The sequence below is a fragment of the Geotrypetes seraphini genome, chromosome 4 (genome assembly GCF_902459505.1).
Source record: "Geotrypetes seraphini chromosome 4, aGeoSer1.1, whole genome shotgun sequence".
Classification (NCBI taxonomy): domain Eukaryota; kingdom Metazoa; phylum Chordata; class Amphibia; order Gymnophiona; family Dermophiidae; genus Geotrypetes; species Geotrypetes seraphini.
In genome coordinates this window covers 24,760,886-24,782,470 of record NC_047087.1, presented here as the reverse complement: position 1 = coordinate 24,782,470, position 21,585 = coordinate 24,760,886, and the positions used below count along the sequence as shown (strand labels likewise).

Here is a 21,585-nt window from a genome sequence, read left to right as displayed (position 1 = left end):
ATCATGATAGAATTAATTATACATTTTGGTGGGTGAATGTGTGTACTACATACAGATACGAACGGATTAACGCCGAATGTAGGGGTTTTAGTGAAGTATTTAATAAAATTTGGAGCCCATTGACTAAATTTGTAAAAACATAATAATGTATTTTCATCATATCTCTTCTTTACTTTGGTTTATTTATCTTTACACATCCAGGGGGGTGGGGGGTTGGAGGGATGGGAATAAATATTGATAGTGATATTTGGGTAACTTTATTCTTTATTTGTATTGTATATTAGGATATATTATGATATTATTATATGCAGGAAAATGAAATTATTGAATGATATTTATGTTACCTGTATAGATAATAGTGGAATATGTGGAATATCTTTTGTTCTTTCATTTGTATGACACTGTTTTTGATTAAAAATCAATAAAGAATATTTTTTTTAAAAAAAAAAGCTAAAAATGTCCATTATATTCCAATGGATGTCTTTAGCACCTGTTCATGAATTTCCTCCGTAGTGTATAACTGGAAAGGGGGCATGAGCAGGTCACAGCACACTTAAATTTCGGCTCAGAGACCTTAATTCTAAAATGACATGTGTAATTTAAAAGACAAGTAATTCTCCAGACTTTAGGAAGAAGGAAGAGCGTATCCCCCTCCTGTATTCACCTTTACTGACTCTCTCTCCTACCACAAATTGTACTTCCCCTCCTATCCCCCTTGCTTCATTACGTCACTTACATCTGTTATTGTCTAATTGTGTTCCCCCTTGATTTTATTTCTTATGACATTGTACACCGCTTAGACCAGTGTTCTTCAACCGCCGGTCCGCAGAAATTTCCTGCCGGGCCCCAGACAGCGCTCTTCAGCTGCTGGTCCATGGTGCGATCGATGCAGCGTTGTCTTTGAGGCCGGCTCCCTCTTCCTCAGTGCTGCAGTTCACAAAGCCTTGGGCAGAGGCTCCTGAGCCTGAACCAGAAGCCTTCTCTCTGACGTCGCAACGTCAGAGGGAAGGCTTCCAGATGAGGCGCGAGGAGCCGCTGCCCACGGCTTTGTGCACTGCAGCACTGAGGAAGAGGGAGCCGGCCCGAAGATAACACCGGGGGGCAGGCCAGAAGGCAAAGCAAAGCATGGAGGGAGGGAGCCAACAACGATAGGGGGAATGATTTTATTTTTTAATTTAGTGATTGATTTACATCTGCTGTCTGTTTAGGAAGAAATGCATTTGTTTCTTTTCCTCTGGGGTTGTACTGCATGCAGAGTCTTGCATCTTAGGGTTTGTTAGTATATATTAGTACTTTTAGTTTTTGGTCCTGCATTTTCATGGGGTTATCTGTGTTCTGGTAGGAATGAATGTTGAGAAGCATACAGTGCGCTTTGTGTAGTTTAATTTTGTGGTTAACCATTATGTGTTGTTAATACGATTATATTGTGTGTGTATATATGAAATATGAATGGAAAAAATGGTGTTACAATTAGTACTATTATGGGGGCGGGGTCTGGGGTGGAGATTGGGTGGAGATGGGCGGGGTCTGGCCCATAGCTTAGCCCACTATTCTTCAACTGCCGGTCCGCAGACCGGTGCCGGTCCACAAAATAATTATTTTATTTCCGCCGGTCCATAGGTGTCAAAAGGTTGAAGAACACTGGCTTAGGCAAAATTTTAATCAGTATATCAAATTTTAAATAAAATTTGAAACTTGAAATGCCCCACTCTGCTCTTGACCACACACCCTTTTTTTTTTTTAAACTAACGCACAACATATAGCTGTGGATCCTGCAACTAAATTTACATGCATAACTCTTGATTGATTCTAATTAATGTCAATACTGTAATTGCTTGTTAAAATGATTGATTTTATCCTTTTTTTTAAATAAAAAGCTGAAGAAAGCCTGTGCAAGATGAGGGAGGGAGGGGGAGGTAAAAATATTTTGTTTATTAAAATACTTAATTATAATATTATAATTACATAATTTGTCTTATTGTAGTAATTTGGTAAGGGGGGAGAAAATTATTGTTCTAAGTATAAATTGTATGTTTAATAATGCGTTTTATGAAATATTTATGTTCAGATAATTGTATTGCATTGTCAAAGTTTAAAAATCAATAAAGATTTATTTAAAAAAAAAAAAAAACCCCGAAAAACAAACAAACCTATGCACAGCTACAAGCAGCACCGAAAGTGAAGGCCCCCATCCATGCCGTTGGAAAATTTAAAGTGCAAACAAGTTTTGAAAGATTCACATTTAAGAAAGCAGAACACGACCAATTTACGCGTGCACTTCTGGTTTCCTCTGAACATGAGCAAAAGAACCGAACTTTTGAGCAGGCGGTAGATTTCTGGCTAGTGCGCGCTATAGCATGCGCTAATCCGGTGAGTGCGATAAAACCGCTAGCGCGGCTTTGTAAAAGGAGCCCTTAATTGTTTTAATTGGCGCAGTAATTGACTGCGTTGTTTAAAGCTGATTAAAAACTCATTACATAAAAGTAGATGCCAGAAGGCGTCTACACAGTAGGCGCAGGAATTGCATTAGCAGGATGCCTAATGGCGCCTTACGCCTAACTGGGCATGGTTAGGGGGTGGGGCGGGACTTAGGCGCAATTCACTAAAGAACTTAGGCATCCGCAGTGTAGACCAGTAAAGCCCTGGTCTTAATTGCAGACGCCTAGGTTTCCTGGTAGGAGCCATTAGCTGCGATTCTCTAAACGGCGCCTAAGCACGATTGACACGCGGTTTTGTAGGCGGATGACGATTTAAGCCCATTCCTCCCTTTTGGTCTCATTGTGCGATTTTCATCGTACATAAAATGTCATTGTCTTCAAGCGCCCCTTAGCTATTCTGCGTTGTCATTGCCTGGAGCGCTGTTGCACTGTCAGCTTTGCGCATTGGCGCCTGAAATGTTTTGCTTGAGCTCCCAGTTTAAAGACCGGGTAACTTTTATTCAGAATACTTGATATCGGCTCAATGTGCACTTTCACCGCCTAACTGCCCACAAATAAGCTTGCTCTCCTGCCACGTAAAGCCGTAAAACGAACAAGGTAAAATCACTCTTGTAATCATGTCAACCGCCATGGCCTTCGTACGTACGATAATGCATGCAAAAGAAAAATCACATTTCCTTCCCCTTCCTTACCTTCCTTTCTATTTTTCTGGATTGTCATTCTTATCTAAGCAATGATTAAGCCTTAGGAGGTGCTTCAGATATATCAGATAGATTGTGAGCCCACCGGGACAGATAGGGAAATGGTTGAATTATCTGTAGGTAAACCGCTTTGAGTGTGGTTCTATAACTACAAACAGGCAGTATACAAGAGCCAATCCCTTTCCCTTAATTAGGGGTTAATATCTGCAGGCGAGACGAGCACCTTCTTCCACCTGAGGTCAATTTTTTTTCAAAAGCCTCCTGTGAGCCTGCCTGCAGTTCCCAGAGCTAGGCCTTCCCTCACAACAGCTGGAGCAGCTGTTTCATGCATGTCTGCTTTCATTTCCTGTGCAAGATGATAGGAGCGCTAATGTCTTTATTAGATATCTGACAGTGGTGTGTAGCTTTCAGCAGCCTGACACACCATATTCTGCCAAAAGGCTTGTATTTACAACAGCGTTTTCAGAACAGTTATTTAGAATTAATTTCTCTTCTTTATTTTTTTTTTCTGATGATTCAGTTACAGAGTGGAAGGGAAAAAAACCTAGCAATAATGTTTAGTTTACAAAAATTAAAAGCCTACAAAATCCTGAGTGGAGTAGAATGGGTACAAGAGGATCAATTTTTCACTCCGTCAAAAATTATAAAGACTAGGGGGACACTTGATGAAGGTACAGGGAAATACTTTTAAAATCAATAGGAGGAAATATTTTTTCGCTCATAGAATAGTTAACCTGTAGAACACATTGCCAGAGGTTGCGGTACGAGCGGATAGCGTAGCTGGTTTTAAGAAGGGTTTGGACAATTTCCTGGAGTCCATAATCAGTTATTGAGAAAGACATGGGGCATGCCACTGCTTGCCCTGAATTGGTAGCATGGGTTTTTTTGCCAGGTACTAGTAACCTGGATTGGCCACTGTGTGAACGGGCTACTGGGCTTGATGGACCTTTGGTCTGACCCAGTATGGCTGTTCTTGTGCTCTCATGTGCCAAGTATAGGACAATCAAGCTATTGTAACATCACTGATGAGGTTGGCTCTGAGGCATTATGACATCACAATCTCAGCTCTGGAATGTTGCTCTCATTGGGGTTCCGGAATCTTGGTATTCTTTGAGATGCTGGAATGTTGCTACTCTTTGGGTTTTGGCCAGGTACTATTGACCTGAATTGGCCACCATGAGAATGGGCTACTGGGCTTGATGTTCTTATGTTCTATAGGTGTTACTACAAAACAGTGGTTTTCACGCCAGTCCTCGTGACACAACTAGCCAGTCAGCTTTTCATGATATCTACAATGAATATGAAGACAGAGATTTGCATAGACTAGAGGTGGCACCTGCAAATTTATCTCATGAATATTCATTGTGGGTATCCTGATAACCTGACTGGCTGGATTTGTGCCAAGGACTCGGTTGAGAACCCCTGCTATAGAAATTCAGTAATAAAACATAAGTGGGGCTGAGCAAATAAATACAACCTCAGAAATATTGAATCCAGAGCTGTGTGACTTTGTTTGAATTTGGCGCATGCCTTGTCTGGTTGTATCTCAAGGTTCTAGTTCTAGTAGGTTATGTTCCCTGTTTTCAGAGTCTAAAGGGCATTAGAATATGGACTTGGATGTCTTAGCGTGGAACTTTCCTGCGTGCTAAGCCAAAATTCAACGCGGCAGCATTTAAGGTTTGTCTTTTAAAAAAATGTTTACTTTCATGTAGGTACAACCCCAAAAAACTCTGTGGAGTGACGATGTTCCTAAATGGACTTTATTTGAAAGTGTCAAAGTTCCAAAGGTACACTGAAATCATCCACATAAAATAAATTAATTCACATAAAAGCCTTAAAGGACCTAGTCCACTAGGGATACAGGACCCGACAGGGTCCGCGTTTCGATAAAAAGTCTTCTTCAGGGGTCCCTGGGGGTCCTATAAAGGTGAGTACGTGGGAAACAATTGTGTGGTGAGCCGGAAGTGAGACACTGCTTGCATCTTTATAGGACCCCCCCAGGGACCCCTGAAGAAGACTTTTTGTCGAAACGCGGACCATGTTGGGTCCTATATCCCTAGCGGATTAGGTCCTTTAAGGCTCTTATGTGGATGATTTATTTTTATGTGGATGAAATTATTTTATGTGGATGATTTATTTTTATGTGGATGGAATTATTTTATGTGGATTATTTCAGTGGACCTTTGGAACTTTGACACTTTCAAATAAAGTCCATTTAGGAACATCTTCACTCCACTGAGGTTTTTTGGTTTTCTCTGCATTTTCTTCTTTGTGGATATTTTGGGGTCAATTCCTTTTGTTTTTTTACTTTTTTGTTGGTCCCACGCTAATGTGTTCATACACATGTGGGACTTGGAAAAAATTAACACAGAAGAACTTGCCAAGTCCTATTCAGGAGGCTCCAAGTGCCTCTACATTAACTTAGGGCTCCTTTTACAAAGGTGCGTTAGGGCCTTAACGCGCTCAATAGCGCACGCTAAAATGCCCCGCGCGCTAGCCGCTACCGCCTCCTCTTGAGCAGGTGGTAGTTTTTCGGGTAGCGCACACTAGAGCTTGCCTAATCCGGTGTGTGCGCTAAAAACGCTAGTGCACCTTTGTAAAAGGAGTCCTTAGTGTTAGCAGGGCCCACTTTATTTCTTTTTATTTAAGTATTTATATACCACGTATGGCCTATGTGGTTTACATCCAGGTACTCAAGCATTTTCCCTATCTGTCCCGGTGGGCTCACACTCTACCTAATATACCTGGGGCAAAGGGGGATTAAGTGAGCTGTGGGGGATTAAGTGAGCTGTGTGGGATTTGAACCCACAACCTCAGGATGCTGAGCTTGTAGCTCTAACCACTGCACCACACAGTTGAACTTGCTAATTGGTTAACAATTCAATGCCCATCACATGCCCCCTCCCCAAAAAATAACTAATATGCAGTGCTAGTAAGGGATATTACTGCTAAACAGTTTAACATGCTTTATGGTAAGCATTTTCTCATGTGTTAATGCTATTCAGTGAAAAAGACGAGGGATAGGGACTTACACACCACCTTTGTTACCACCTTTGTCACACAACCATGTTTAAGTGCTTTACATACAGGTACTCATGCATTCTCTAGCAGTCCCAATGGGTTCACAATTTATCTAATGTACCTGGGGCAGTGGAGGAGTAAGTGGCTTACCCAGGGTCACAGGGAGCAGTTCAAGGTTTGAACCCACAACCTCAGGGTATGGCTTCTAACCTAGTGCAATTCACATAGTGCTGGTGTGTTTAGAAGACATTTTCAGTGGTTGTCTTCATAGAATGCTGTTGAAAATTCAAGGATAGGAGACGCATGTTTAGTGGTGGTCGCTAAATATATAAGTCCCTTTGAGTATTGGCCTATATGTGTTTATGTGGAAACGAAGGTGCCCAGATCTCAGGTAGTAAAAAAGCATTCAACCTTCTATTAAAGACTTGGTTCTAGTTTTGGTACTGAAATTTGTTTTGTAATAGGCTTCTGGAGCTACAGTATAATACCCAAATTCTGAGGAGTTTTGATGTCATATCTAGCCTACTGGTTAGAGCAGTGGGATGCCAGACTACTCTTTGTGACTTTGGGCGAGTCCCTTAACCCTCCATTATCTCAACATACATATAGAGATTGCCAACCCCTCAGAAAAAAAAGGAAAATACCTACTGCAACTGAATGTCATCTACAAAATAGTCCACAACTCAGCACAATCCCAAGTGACCCAAATGATGACCTAAAGCTCAGTAGACCACCCAACTCCTGCAAAGACTTGCACAATCTCTTCCATTGCTCGTGCAATTTCAAATGATCGGTTTCAACCTGAAACTCCCCAAGGAGGGCATTCTATAAAGAGGAATTTCAAATGCCAAAATGGCTTCCCAAACAGAAGTCCACTGTCACGGTGTTCAGAACCTAACTGCCGTAGCTGACTTCAAAACTTGATGCCGTGTTCCCTTTCCTATGCTACCATTGATGATACCTCTGACCCCATCCCCCTTGCCCCCCCCCCTTCCCCCATCTCTGATGCCCCTGCCTGGGCCTGTAATGCAGCCAACCTATCCTCTTCACCCCCCATCTCAGAACAAGGGCTTTCACCACTGCTAATAATCTGCTTTCCTCCTCAATGTAGACTGGGTGATTGACTGATGGCTGAATGCTGGAAGTTTAGTTCAGTTTAATAAATGCGAAATACCGCCTTTCATACAAAAATCAAAGTGGGTTACAATGAACTCAGGAACAGAAAAGGAACTACAAGTTTTGAAAGGACAGAAGAAAACCAAAAGAATGAAAAGAGAAAGTATGAAAAAGCAGTGTTGCAATAAGGAATAGAAGGAGGGGGGGGGGGGGGGGCAGTGAGGAGCTACCGGTAGAAAGCTGCCAAAGCAAGGGGACAAGACTGAGCAAGATTTAGGAGTTGGTGAGAGGACTAACAGCAGAGGGGCATTTCATTGCTTTTTCTTGCTTGCCATCTAGGTCATGTCAACTCTGAGAAGAAACTTAGTTCATATTCACACACAGAATTCAAAGACGCATCTAAAAGAATTAAAAAAAAAAAAATTCCAGTCACACAATTGGATATCTAAAGTGAAAGGGAGCATTTTTTTTTTTTTTTTTACCTCTGTCATATCATACTTTGCCTCCTGGACTATAGGACATATTTATAGATGCTCCTACAGAATATGATGATACACAATGCATAAAAAATGAGGTTCTGTCTCCTTTCCTTTAATCTCCTGACTTCTCCTTCTGTCTTTCACTATTTTCTTCCCATTTTACGTTCCTTCTGAAATCTTCTTTTTTTTTTTAAGTTCAAAAGTTTTTATTGATTTTAGCATATAAAAGTACAATAAATGTTAACAAGGCAAGATACATACAAGCTGCATCAATGCAAGGAGTCACAAAATATTATTAATATGACATTTGAATGCTTTATAATAGTTAGATTCTTACTGCTTGTTATTTGATATAATATGTTTGCCTCACTGAATGCTGAGCGAGTGTTAGTCCTCCATTCCTGCTAACATATAATTGATGTTGAAATCTTCTTTTAAGAACATAAGAATTACCGCTGCTGGGTCAGACCAGTGGTCCATCGTGCCCAGTAGTCCGCTCACGTGGAAGCCCCCAGGTCAAAGACCAGTGCTCTAAATGAGTCCAGCCTCACCTGCGTACGTTCCAGTTTAGCAGGAACTTGTCAAACTTTGTCTTGAATCCCTGGAGGATGTTTTCCCCTATAACAGCCTCAGGAAGAGCGTTCCAGTTTTCTACCACTCTCTGGGTGAAGAAAAACTTCCTTATGTTCGTACGGAATGTATCCCCTTTTAACTTGTGCCCTCTCATTCTCTCTACCTTAGAGAGGGTGAACAACCTGTCTTTATCTACTAAGTCTATTCCCTTCATTATCTTGAATATTTCGCTCATGTCCCCTCTCAGTCTCCTCTTTTCAAGCCAGAAGAGGCCTAGTTTCTCTCTCCACCTGGCATTGTTTTTCTAACCTTTCACTTCTCCCTGGCTGTTTCTCCTCTCTATCTTTCTTCCATTCATCAGTATTTAATGCCTTTTATTCTTTTACATCTCATTAAATTTTACCTTTCACCCATTTATCTTCCATGTTATTCTACCTTCTTTTCTTCTGCCTTTCACTCTCACTAGATCTCTTTCTCTTGCCCCCCCCCACATCTCTTTCCCCCTCCTTTAACAATTCTTACCCCCCTCTTTTACTAAGGTGCACTAACCGAGTAGCGCGCGCTAAACGATAACGCATAGACTAAAATGCACGTGTTAGCGTTTAGTGTGCGCTAAATCGATTAGCGAGCACTAATCGGTTAGTGCACCTTAGTAAAAGAGGGCCTTAGAGTTCTAGCCCCCTGTCTCCCTCATTGCCTCTCTTTCATCTTTGGCCCTCGTCCTCTGTTCCCTGTTTTTCATTCTTTAACCCTTCCTCTCCTGTGCATCTCCGCTCAGTATATATTTCTTTCATGTGCACCCACTGTTGTCTTTCCCTCTCTTCCTTGGCTCATCTCTACTTTCTCTCCTGATTCTCAGATCTCAATTATGGCTTCTCTTATCTCTTCCCCCCCCCTCCATGACCCAGATGTTCTTTCCTACCTACCTTGTGGCACATTCTGCTTTTCTCCTTCCCCCATGGCTTTATACTTCTTCCTTTCTCTCCCCTCCTCATACCTTCTCTATCCTTTTCCATCTCTTCCCCACCCCCCCTTTCCTAGGTTGCTGGGGTTTTCAGCAACAAGCAAAGATATTAACACAATGCACCGGTTCTCAGGAGAAGCTTCTGAGGTTTTTTTCTGTTAGGGATTGAAACAGTTGTGGGAATGTAGCAGAAGAGATGAGTTTTACACTTCTCCCTCGTTATTATCGGGGGGATAGGGGCAGAGCCGGACCGCGAATGGTGAAAAACCACGAATATTCGGCTCTGACCCACTCCCGCCTCCCTTTGCCTTCCCCTGGCATCCCGGCCTTACCTGGTGGTCTAGCTGGTTTTCGGGGCAGGAGCGATCTTCCTACGCTCCTGCCCCGTGCAGATAGCCATTAGGAACTGGCTGTGGGGAGTTCCCGTAGTCTCTCGAGACAGCAGGAAGATCGCTCCTGCCCCGAAAATCAGCTAGACCATCAGATAAGGCCAGGATGCCAGGGGGAAGACAAAAATATGGGGGGGGGTTTCCCAAAAAGGGGGAAGTGTAATAGGAAAATCATTATAATCTTCTATACCTTATCTAGTGACACTGGCAGACAGAAGGAGAAGTTGCCCTGGAACCACTGCAGAAAGCTAAGAATTTAGTTGCTTGTCAACCATGTAAGCATAAAACAAGTCAAACCACTTAAAAAATAATATAAAGCTTAGAATACAAAAAAGGACAAATTATAGGGGAAAGCTATGCTAAGTGCAACCATATATTATATATATAATAGGGTTACCAGATTTTATCTTAGTAAAATCCAGATGCCTAGACCTGCCCCCAGGTCCGCCCAGTTGCACCCATCCCCAACCCATTATGCCCCAGTCCCTCCCCCAATCCCGCCCCCTGCTGCCTGCTCTTGTTGGGCATCTGCGGATGTGCGGATACGATGCGATTTCGAGGAAGTTTTTCAAAACCCGGGCAAAGTGCTGGATTTTGAAAAGCCGTCCAGACACCCGGACAAGTCCTCGATAAGGAATTCTGCACATCTGGTAACCCTATATATATATATATATACTGTATATCACTAATAATAAAACCCTAAGCGTGCATGCGCACTCCTACCTGCGTGATCCATAGCTCCGTGGCTGGCAGAGAAATTTTAAAGCGTGCGGTGCATACGCGTTCAGAGCGAGCGTATGTTTGGAGCGTGCGTGCATGATGGTTTGCTACAAGTGCGCGCGTGGCGGTTTACTTTATCCAGCAGCGGTTACTGTGTGCCGGTTGCCCTTTTCAACACAACACGTGATAAAAAGGTAGATGGGAGAAGGGGCACGATAAACAGACAGGCAGTGGGCAGGGACATTGACAGATTGACAGACTGACAGAAATAGAGACACACACACTGAAAGACAGGTAGGTGGGAGTAAAAGACACACACAGAACAGGGGGCCAGGGAGAGAGATTGAAAGAAAAAAAAAAAAACAGACAGCGAACAAGGAGAGAGAGACACACAGAAAAAAAGACAGACAACTGCCAAGGAAAGAGACAAAAAAAAAAAAGGACAGACAGACAGCGGAGAGAGAAACAGAAAGAAAGAAAGACAGACAGACAGACAGAAAGCGGCCAAGGAAAGAGAAAGACAGACAGACACACACATCTATTCTAGCACCCGTTAATGTAACGGGCTTAAAGACTAGTATATATATAAAATATAATATAATAAAGCCCTAAGCGCGCATGCACACTCCCACCTGCATGCTCCCGTTTTCCGTGTACTGTAGGGCACCGCAGGTAGGAGTGCGCATGAATGAGAATCCCCCTGAAGCCTGGCTGGAGGAGGAGCTGCGAGAGATCCACAGAGGCAGGAGGTGAGGAGACAGAAACAGATGGATGAGAAGGACAGAGGGGCTACTAGGGGGACCAGGAGAGATGGTAGGGGATAGGGAGGGATAGACTTCAGGGAGTATGGAGGGGGCAGGAGAGAGAGATGGTCTTGGGGAAGGACAGAGGAGGACAGGAAAGGGAAAGATGGCAAAAGAGGTGAAACAGGGTCAGAGAGAGATGGTAGAGGGTGTGAAAGGGGGAAAGGGAGAGATGGAAATGGTAGGACCATTGCTGCTTTGGGGCACTGAGGGAGGAAAGGTTGGTACGTCAGGACTGCTGCTGCCACCTCGGGTAAGTAAAGATCCTGTCAGGAGGGCCAAAAGGGTACAAAGGAAATGGTGAAAGGTGAGGTGATGGGACAGGGATCAGTGGGAGGCAGGGTCCGGGCATGATAGAGGTGGGGCATGGGTGGGGTCAGAGTCAGGGTCAGGGTATAGGTGGGGCTATTCTAGCACCCGTTACTGTAACGAATTAACGGGCTAAAACACTAGTATATATATAAAACCATTTATAATATGCATATATAATGCAACAAAGACAAAGTGATTAAAAGTGTTGATGGTTCTTTACATCTGTCAGGACCTCTTGTCATATGTTTCTGGTCTTTTTTATATTCCCCCCAGAGGCTGCCGCTCTATGCAAATACATGGTTTGCACACATGTCACACTGACCCTAACAATAATCAGACTAAGATAAACTACAGTATTTGAATGGGAGCATGTTAGCAGGGATAAGTGATATAAATAGTGTTAGATCATATTCTTGAAGTGTTTGTCCACTATGTTTATTCTTATCTTTCAAATGCAGATAAAGGAGAAGCATGTTTCCCCTGATAGGTTGACTAATTACTCAGTTGGGTGATTGAAAGAGAATGTTAGGGATTATCTGAAAAGGAATGGAGAACAAAACTGAGGATATCATTATGCCTCTGTATTGGACTCTGGTGCAGAACTAGAAAATGTTTAGAAAAGGGTGACGATAGTGGTAGAGAGGATGGAAAACCTCCCTTGTGTGAGGAAGCTAAACAGTTTAAAGTTTTTCAGCTTGGAGACATGACAGAAGGGATATGATCGAAGTTTATAAAATCATGACTGAGGGTCGAATGATTAAATAGGAGACAATTGTTTAACCTTTCAAACAACTAACGACCAGCAGTCTTAAAATAAATCATATTGGGGGGGGGGTCCCCCCCCACACCCAGATAGACTTAGGAGAACCATTGTTCATCCCTGGAAATGAACTGTGGGAAATAATTTACTTTTTGGGGACAGGTCAACCACATTTCAGCTTTGATCTCAGACTTGGCAGAGAAACCAGACTAAAATACAAGTTTGGATTTCAGCTGAAACCCAAAATTCATTCCCCCTTCACCCATGATGGAGGAAAAGAGAGGAGGGAAGAGAGACCCTGAACTAAAGAGGGAGAGAGAAAGATAGAAAGAAATCCTGGAGAGAGAGAAAGACCTTGTACCAACAGGAGATGGGGGAGAGACACACACATGGGCCAAGGAGGGAGGGAGAGAAAGAAAACATGCTGGATCAAGGAGGGAAGGGTCACGGGGGGAGGGTTAGGGATGAAGAGAAAAGAGAGGAGAGAAAGGAGACATAGGGAAAGACAGGAAACAGAGAAGAGATGTTGGGCATGGAAGGAGCATAGAAACAGGGACACAGAGGGACGATACTGGACAGAGTAAGATATGGACACAGAGAAGGGATACTGAACATAGGAGGAGACTAGGGATAGGACATGGACACAGAAGGAAGGCAATGGATAAGACAGATAGGGATGCAGAGAAAAGATGGATAATGGAGAAGAAGAAAGAAGAAATATCAAAATGACAGGAATCCTTGGGAAGAGTTTCGAAAAACAGGAAACAATGAGACCAAAGCAGTGCTTGGACAACAGAATCAGAAAAAAGTATGTTTTGTTTCTGAATTCTTTAATTGTAATATGTTGGCTTTGGGAAACGAGCTGGTACTATTCTTAGATTCACTGTAGCATATGTGTTCTTAGTTTCTCCTTAACATGTGTATTATTGAAGCCTGTCTTAAATTCTCTATAACATATGTGTTATGGATCCTGATGACTTCTGTGTACGCATCCTTGTAACCCGTTCTGGGTTCCAGGGGAGAATAGGCTATAAAACTAAATACACTTCTCCCTCCGAATCCGTGAGGGTTAGGGGCAGAGCTGGTCTGCAAATATGGAAAAATCGTGGATAACTTTTAGGGCTGACTCTGACCCCACCCCGCCTCCCTTCTGCGTCCTGGACCTCCCCAGAGCTTAGCTGGTGGTCTAGTGGTGACGCGGGTCAGGAACGATCTTCCTACGCTCCTGCCCCGTGCAGAGCCATCATCAAAAATGGCTGCCGTGAGTTCCCATTGTAGTCTCTTGAGATCATGGGAACTCACGGCAGCCATTTTTGATGACAGCTCTGCACGGGGCAAGAGCGTAGGAAGATCAGTCCTGCTCCGCGTCACTGCTAGACCACCTGATAAGGTCTGGGGAGGTCCGGGACACAATGATTCAGTCTTTAAAAACTAGGGGTTGGTCCAGGGCAAAAAAATCATGAATAACTGAATTTGCGAGTACTAAACCCACGGATTCGGAGGGAGAAGTGTAAATTAAATCTCTGATATTTTGCATTTCAATTTCTATTATTGTGGTAAGATTTTTATATAGTTTTGACTGTGCTTGCTTTTTACTGTTTTGCTGAGGTTGTCCAAGATCCATTCAGTTCTAGCAACACTATTGTGTATAGCGCTGCACATGTCTAGTAGCACTTTAGAAATGATAAGGAGGAGGAGTATTAGGGCTTGCTCAGTGGCGTAGCGAGGGTGAGAGGCACCCAGGAGTGTGGTGATCCTCCCCCACACTCTTCTCTGCCCCCCCCCACATGTTCCTTCCCTGCCCCCTCCTGCCTTGCAAGCGCCGCTTCCCTTCCCCTGTACCTCTGTAACGCTCCTGACGAGAAGCGATCCCCAATCTGCTGTCACGCCAGCGTCGGCTCTTCTTCTGACGTTTCTTCCTAGGTGCGGGTCCAGGAAATGACATCAGAGGAAGAGCCGACGCTGGCACGACAGAAGCTTGCTCACCCCAGGAACGTTACAGAGGTATGGGTGAGGGGGGCACTGAAGGAGTGGGGGACGGAGTGGAGGACGGGTGCTTGCGCCCTCAGCAAGAAAGCGCCCAGGGTGGACCTCCCCCCCCTCCTTATTACGCCACTGGGCTTAGTACGCCCAAGGTAGATTGGCTAACCCAGATTATTGTTGAACATCATTATTATTTTGCATCCCACATTAGGGCTTTAAGTTGCAATCTTAAAGGGAACATGGGGGTTGCTGTTAACCCCCCACCATCATGCCTTCCAATCCAAGCACCTCCTGCAGCTCCCCCTTTCCAAGGCCCTTGAAGCTCCCCCCTTGATCCAATGATCCAATCCCTCCCAATCCTCCAAGCCCACCCCCTTCAATGAAGTCCTCAGGGCTCTTACTTGGAGATCCGGTAGGTAATGGACAGGAGTGATTCCCCTTCACTTCTGCCTGGCTGGCGCCCCTAGTGTTAGTTTTTAAGATCAGGACCAGGAGCATTGGACTGCGTTTCACATAGATTGAAGCTGCTTGTGAGGTGGTATGTAGGGAACATTTTTTTTACCATGAAATTGAACAATCTGTGGTACTGAGATATTGCAGGTGCTGAATCCCATGGTAAATCAAGGTGCAATAAAAGCTTGCCTTTTTACCCCACTTTGATAACTCATAATGTGCTTTAATATCCATTATTTGATTCAAGGCCTATTATTGTCAATGGAGTCTTTGTACTAACACAGACATGGGCAACTCCGGGTCCTCGAGGGCCGGAATTCAATCAGGTTTTCAGGACTTCCCCAATGAATATGCATAAGATCTATTTGCATGCACTGCTTTCACTGCATATTCATTAGGGAAATCCTGAAAACCCGACTGGATTCCGGCCCTCGAGGACCGGAGTTGCCCACCCCTGTTCTAACCAGTGGCGCACATGATTAAGTTACCACCTGGGGTGGAGCACCCTCTCCTCCAAGTGGAGTACTCCGTCCAACCAGTAGAGGGCATGCAGAGCAGATGCCGGACTGTGTCTTGTGGGTGCAGCTGTCGTTTTTGCCGATCCCCTGCCCCAGAACAGGAAGTTGATATCAGAGGGGCAGGGTCAGCAGATCCGACAACTGCGCAAATCAGACCGCAGCCCTGCAGCGTCTCCCTTCACCCCCTTACTAGCTGCACCCACTGCTCCACCCTTGGTATGCCACCGGTGCTAACAGCAAGCAACATTTCAACCCTGGCTTCCCAGCCAACTGCTGCACTCCATGATGAAGTCCAGAAAAATGTTAAAATACTTATAGCTTATACTACTGAAATAAAATACAATCTAAAAATTCCTTCTGTGTTACAGCTGACCTGTGTAATATATCTATATCAATCTACGAATATCAGAAAACTAAAAACATATTTTGCTAAAAAAAAAAAAATTACCTAGTTATTATTTGAATACAGCAAAGGCTAAAAACTGTTCAATAAAAAAGTTTCCTTCTATGACACTGTCACAAGATGCTTCATCAGTTCCACCCTCACATATAACTCCCTTAATTAAACAGACATTTTCAAAATAAGGTAAGCGAGCCTCGAGAGAGCATAAAGTCCTAAGCTTTTCATATAATGGTTTATGATTCCTAATCTCTCAGTAAAACTTTCCTAAATTGTCCTTCTCCTTCCCAAATTCCCCATCTGACCAGATGTCTTTCTCTTTCTTTCCCTCACCTGTCAATCATGCTCACAACTGAAATTTGATTTCTCTCCCAGCAGTAACCTGAGATGAAATATCACCCTGGGGTCAGGCCAACCTGAACCTTACTGTAAAAGTGCATTAACTCTTCCTAGATACAGGGCCCATTTGTTTTATCGTACCAGGCTTTCCTTCTACTTTTTTAATAAAGACATTAGATCACTAGAGTCACGGAAATTTAGCCAGCACGCTGGCTGTGTACGTGTCTGAGTGGAAGGACAAAGACAAGAGTCTGTGAGAGTGACATAATTTTATGCATAAAGGACTGAATTCTATGGGCCTCGTCAATCAAGCCGAATAGGGCAGGCCAGCGAAGTAAATGCGCCAAAGTCCTTAGGGTTTCGGTGCATTTCATGCGTGGCACTCTCTAGTGTGGCTTGATAAAAGATGTCCTACGAGGGGGTGCTGAAAAGTTTTCAGCCCAACCAAGAAGAGAATGACGTGGATATGGTTCAATCAATAATCTGAAACTGTCAAAAACATATCCCCTCTTTAACTAAGGTGCGCTATGCTTTTTAGCGCGCGCTAATCACGCGCTAAGCATTATCCTATGGACACGTTAATGGTTAGTGCATGGGTATATAAGAAATAAATTACATTACATTACATTACATTGTTTTAGTGCATGCTAAAATGCATAGCGCACCTTAGTAAAAGAGGGGCATAGAATTTCGTTTCTGCAAATTGGCACTTAACAAAATAAGATAACACTATTTTCAGCGACAAGGGTAAATTAATGCTCAGAATTTAGGAAATTGATTGGTTCGGGTGAGAACTTTTCAGCACCCACTTGTATGTAATAAAAGTGAGCCAAGTATAGGACAATCAAGCCATTGTGACATCACTTAGGTTGGCTCTTATTGGTGGAATAAGGCATTATGAGATCACAGTCTCAGCTCTGGTTACCAGAGACTGAAAGTTTCCACACTACGAGGGAGTGTCTAAAAATTTCTCAGTCCAACCAAGAGGAGAATGGCGTGCATATGGTTCAATCAATGATCTGAAACAATGTCGAAATATAAAATAATTGGCACCAAAGAAAAACACTAAGGTGCGCTATGCTTTTTAGCACATGGTAAATATTAGCATGCGCTAAACATGTGCTAAACGCTAATGTGTGCATGTTATCCTGTGGACGCATTAACGATTAGCGCACGCATTGATTTAGCATTCGCTAAAACGCTTAGCGCATCTTAGTACAAGAGGGCCTGAGTGCTTTTCTATAAACTGCCCTTAGATTTACCCCCCTCTTTTACTAAGGGCTCCTTTTACTAAGGTGCGCTAGCGTTTCTAGCGCACGCAGGAAATTACCACTTGCTACGCTTCTAGAACTAACGCCAGCTCAATGCTGGCGTTAAGGTCTAGCGCACGCGGCAATGTAGCGCGCGCTCTTCTGCGCGTTAAAGCCCTAGTGCACCTTAGTAAAAGGAGCCCTAAGGTATGCTATGCTTTTTAGCGCACAGTAAATATTAGCGCGCGCTAAACACACGCTAACGCATGCATGTTATCCTATGGACGCATTAGCAGTCAGTGCACATGTTGATTTATCGCAGGCAAAAACGTTTAGCGCACCTTATGGCCATCCCATTTCTGTACCCCCTTTCTGAATGCATGTGTAAAATATAGGGGGCAGATCCTATGCCTAAATTTGCATATTCAACTTTTAATTAAATTCAGTAAGTATTCATAATTACTTGTTAGGATTAAGATTAAGATTTAAGATTTATTAGGATTTTATATACCGTCTATCAAGGTTATCTAAGCGGTTTTACAATCGGGTACTCAAGCATTTTCCCTATCTGTCCCGGTGGGCTCACAATCTATCTAACGATCACAAGGAGCAGCGCGGGGTTTGAACCCACAACCCCAGGGTGCTGAGGCTGCAGCTTCAACCACTGCGCCACACCCTCCTCCTGTTATCAGCGCTAACTGGCTCATTATTCAATGAAGTTGTGCGTGCAAACCGGGCACACACCCAAATATGCACACACAAGTCAAAACGCCATGCATAGATTTCAGGAGATAATGCACACTTTATATGCATTCTTAAAAACCCCTCGAACCCCTCCAATGCCCGAGCATGCTAAACCAGCTTATTTTTAAATGTTGTTAGTACTATGTAAGTTTAGCCCCAAATCCAGTATCTCACTCTCTTTCCTATCCCCCCCTGCAAGTCCTCTGTCTCTCCTTCTCCCCCTCTCCCCACAGACCTCTGTACTTCTGTTCTATCAGTGATAGTAGCAGCAGTTCAGACATGCAGCTTGTTACCTATGGTCTTTCCTCTGGAATGGAAACAGGAAGTTGCATCAGTGGACAGGAAGTTGCATCAGTGGAAAATCTCCGATGCAGGCAGAAGGCTGCCTGTCTGAATCGCTGCTACTTACGTGTGATGGGAAAGAAATAAGAACATCAGAATTGGGACAGACCAAAGGTCCATCAAACCCAGTATCCTGCTTCCAACCATGGCCAATCCAGGTCCCAAGGACCTAGCTAGATCCTAAGCAGTACAACAGATGTTATGCTGCTTATCCTAAGACTAAGCAGTGGATTTCCCCAAGCCATCTCAGCTCCACTTGTCGCTATATCTTTGATTCTCCTTTTTTAAGAGCCAGAGAAGAAATGTGATAAGTGGAGCTGCATGATTCAGATAAGTTCCCTCTTAGGTCAAGTCTGTTGGTTTGGAAACTGAACATAAGATTTGCCGCTGCTGGGTCAGACCAGTGGTCCATCGAGCCCAGCAGTCCGCTCATGCGGCGACCCTTTGGTCAAAGATCAGCGCCCTAACTGAGACTAGCCCTACCAGCATACATCCTTGTTCAGCAGGAACCTGTCAAACTTTGGCTTGAATCCCTGGAGGGTGTTTTCCCCTATGACAGACTCCAGAAGAGCGTTCCAGTTTTCTACCACTCTCTGGATGAAGAAGAAATTGAATTGAATTAAATTTTGGGGTGATTTTGCACTTTGTTGGGATAATTTGCAATAATGAGACTATTGTCATGAGTTTTTCCACAGGTTTCACTGTTTTCACTGTGATCAATTCGGACTAAGTAACCTGCTGATGTATCGGGGACCGTATAAACCCCATTGGGAAGTCCAACAGATAGAGCCTTGCTAAGTTTGTTTTTATCAACTTGGTCTTTATTACTGAGGGTCTGCATTCCATTTTTTTACATACACATATATTTTTCATTTTTGATTATTCTTATGAAATGGTGGAACATTCATAGTTCCTGCTTATTTTCTGGGATTTTGTTTGTTTTAGTATTCTCACAGGACAGGTTTGAGAATCGCAGCTCTATAATATCAAACACTTCACCACTAGATATTACAATCCATGTTACAGCACAGATCTCAATCTGTATACTTTGGAGGAAAAGCGGGAGAGGGGAGATATGATAGAGACATTTAAATACCTACGTGGCGTAAATGCGCATGAGTCAAGTCTCTTTCATTTGAAAGGAAGCACTGGATTGAGAGGGCACAGGATGAAGTTAAGAGGTGATAGGCTCCGGAGTAATCTGAGGAAATACTTTTTTTGCAGAAAGAGTGGTAGATGCTTGGCACAGTCTCCCGGAAGAGGTGGTGGAGACAGAGACTGTGTCTGAATTCAAGAAAGCCTGGGACAGGCACGTGGGTTCTCTTAGAGAGAGGAAGAGATAATGGTTACTGCGGATGGGCAGACTGGATGGGCCATTTGGCCTTTATCTGCCATCATGTTTCTATCTTTCTATATTGGCATAATGGATAGTGGTAAATGAATGTTTCTGACAACCTCCAGTTTATAATTGGTTTTCTTCTTTATGTTGAGGAGAATGTAAACTCCCTTATGAGCAGACTGTTCTAACATAGGGTGTCAAACTGAGAAAAAAGGGAAGGCTTCCCTAGCCTAAAGGAATGACAGTATTTGATCTTAATGTACAGAAATGGTATCATGCCTTGGAAACTTTGTCACTACATACCATAAGATGCTTTCCATTAATTTGAGTGGCTCTGTCACGGAAGGCACATTAAGAGCAACTCTGAGCTACCATGCTCGCATAACCATTCTGAGATTTTGCATGTTGCTTTTTGCAGGTTTTCAGGTCTCACTGCGTCTTCTCAGGCAGAACCGACGTTTCAGCCATCATATTGCGGCTTTCTTCAGGGTATGCCGTGAGGTCTGCAGTTTATCTTTATAAAGTAGGTCCTCAAGCCTTTACCTATAGACAGGCCACCACTATCCTTTAACGGCTTTCTGTCCTATTTGATATGTAGTTCTCCCCTTTCTCCATTCTGTCATCTCTGTTACCCTGATTTTATATTTTAAATGTATACCGCTTAGAAGTTTGATAAGCGGAATATGAAATTTTAATAAAACATGAAACTTGAATGAGGCAGGAAAGACCTTACCAATTTGAATTTTGGTGGGAAAGTCAGTTGGTCACAAATTGGAATTCTGGTGGGAAAATCAGTTGGTCTCTTTTTCTCAAGGAATGGAACAGACTCTGGTGAGTCTCTCAGTGAAGCTGGGTTAAATGTTCTCTCACGGTTTCCGCATGCATGTTGCAGGTGACCAAGGGACCTTCCTGCCTCATTCACCTCAAGCCCTAACCAATCATGTTTAAAGACCTACTGTACTATATAACGACAAACTGCTGACATCACAGCATACTCTTAAGAAAGAAACAGCTGAAACTTTGGTTCCACCTGACAAGACGCAGCGAGACCAGGAAGCCAGCTGTGGAGACCCTGAGAAAACATTTGGCATTTCGTACGTAATGGTAAAAACTCTTGTGGAAGAGGCCTCACGATTTTCTTTGGCGCCTGAATGTAATACAGATCCTCTTTGCTAGACCTGAAGTAAAAGCTTGATATCTGGGTGCCACGGCGATGGCAATGTTTTCTACAGTTTAGTTTTCCTTGATGAATATGTAGCAGCGGAAAAATACTGGCCCAGGATGTCTGGGTTTAAAAACAGAGCATTAATACACCAATTCATCATCAGGGCATGCAATTCTGAAATATTATTTACCCACCCGTTGAATTTAGTATTTAACTACAAATTGTCAGCCTCTGTAGTCATGAACTGAGTTTTAAGATAGAAACTACAAATCAGGGTTCAAACTAGTCCATTATCTCTTCAGAACTCATCACACCGATCATTTAAGGTTGTGATACGAGAAACATTTTTTTTTTTTTAAGCTACAACAAACAGAAAACTATTTTCATGGTAGGAAGGGCAAAAGTAAGGTTGCAATATAAAGATGAAGATAAACTATCCATTTTCTTAATGGATAGTTAAATGCTACTTCCTAAACATACAGATAAAATGTAAAAGGTACCTCTGGCTTCAGACAACGGAATTTTTTTCACATCACTGATGTAGAGGATTCCCTTGGATACCTAATTCAATAAATATATTAAGAAAAAATAGTAATCAATCTTCACATTGGAAAATAGGATATCATGAATAGCTAACCAAAGCTAAAATATGTTATGTTACAGGTTTTCTAATCTGCCTTTACCTATTCAGTTCAAGATCAGATTATATTACAAGAGATTGGGTCAGTTACCCAGGAAGTTGCAATGATAGTTTGACAAGGATGTTCAATAGAGTT

At 43.1% G+C, this 21,585-nt stretch overlaps 1 long non-coding RNA gene across 1 annotated transcript in view; it reads right to left on the bottom strand.

The window, feature by feature from the left end:
• The window catches only part of LOC117359409, a 399,553-nt gene extending 378,183 nt beyond the window's left edge, over positions 1-21,370 (bottom strand). The window contains exon 1 of the long non-coding RNA XR_004539224.1: positions 21,310-21,370. This is a non-coding gene — a long non-coding RNA (uncharacterized LOC117359409). The remainder of the gene's footprint in view (positions 1-21,309) is intronic.
• Between the last annotated feature and the right edge of the window lie 215 nt (positions 21,371-21,585).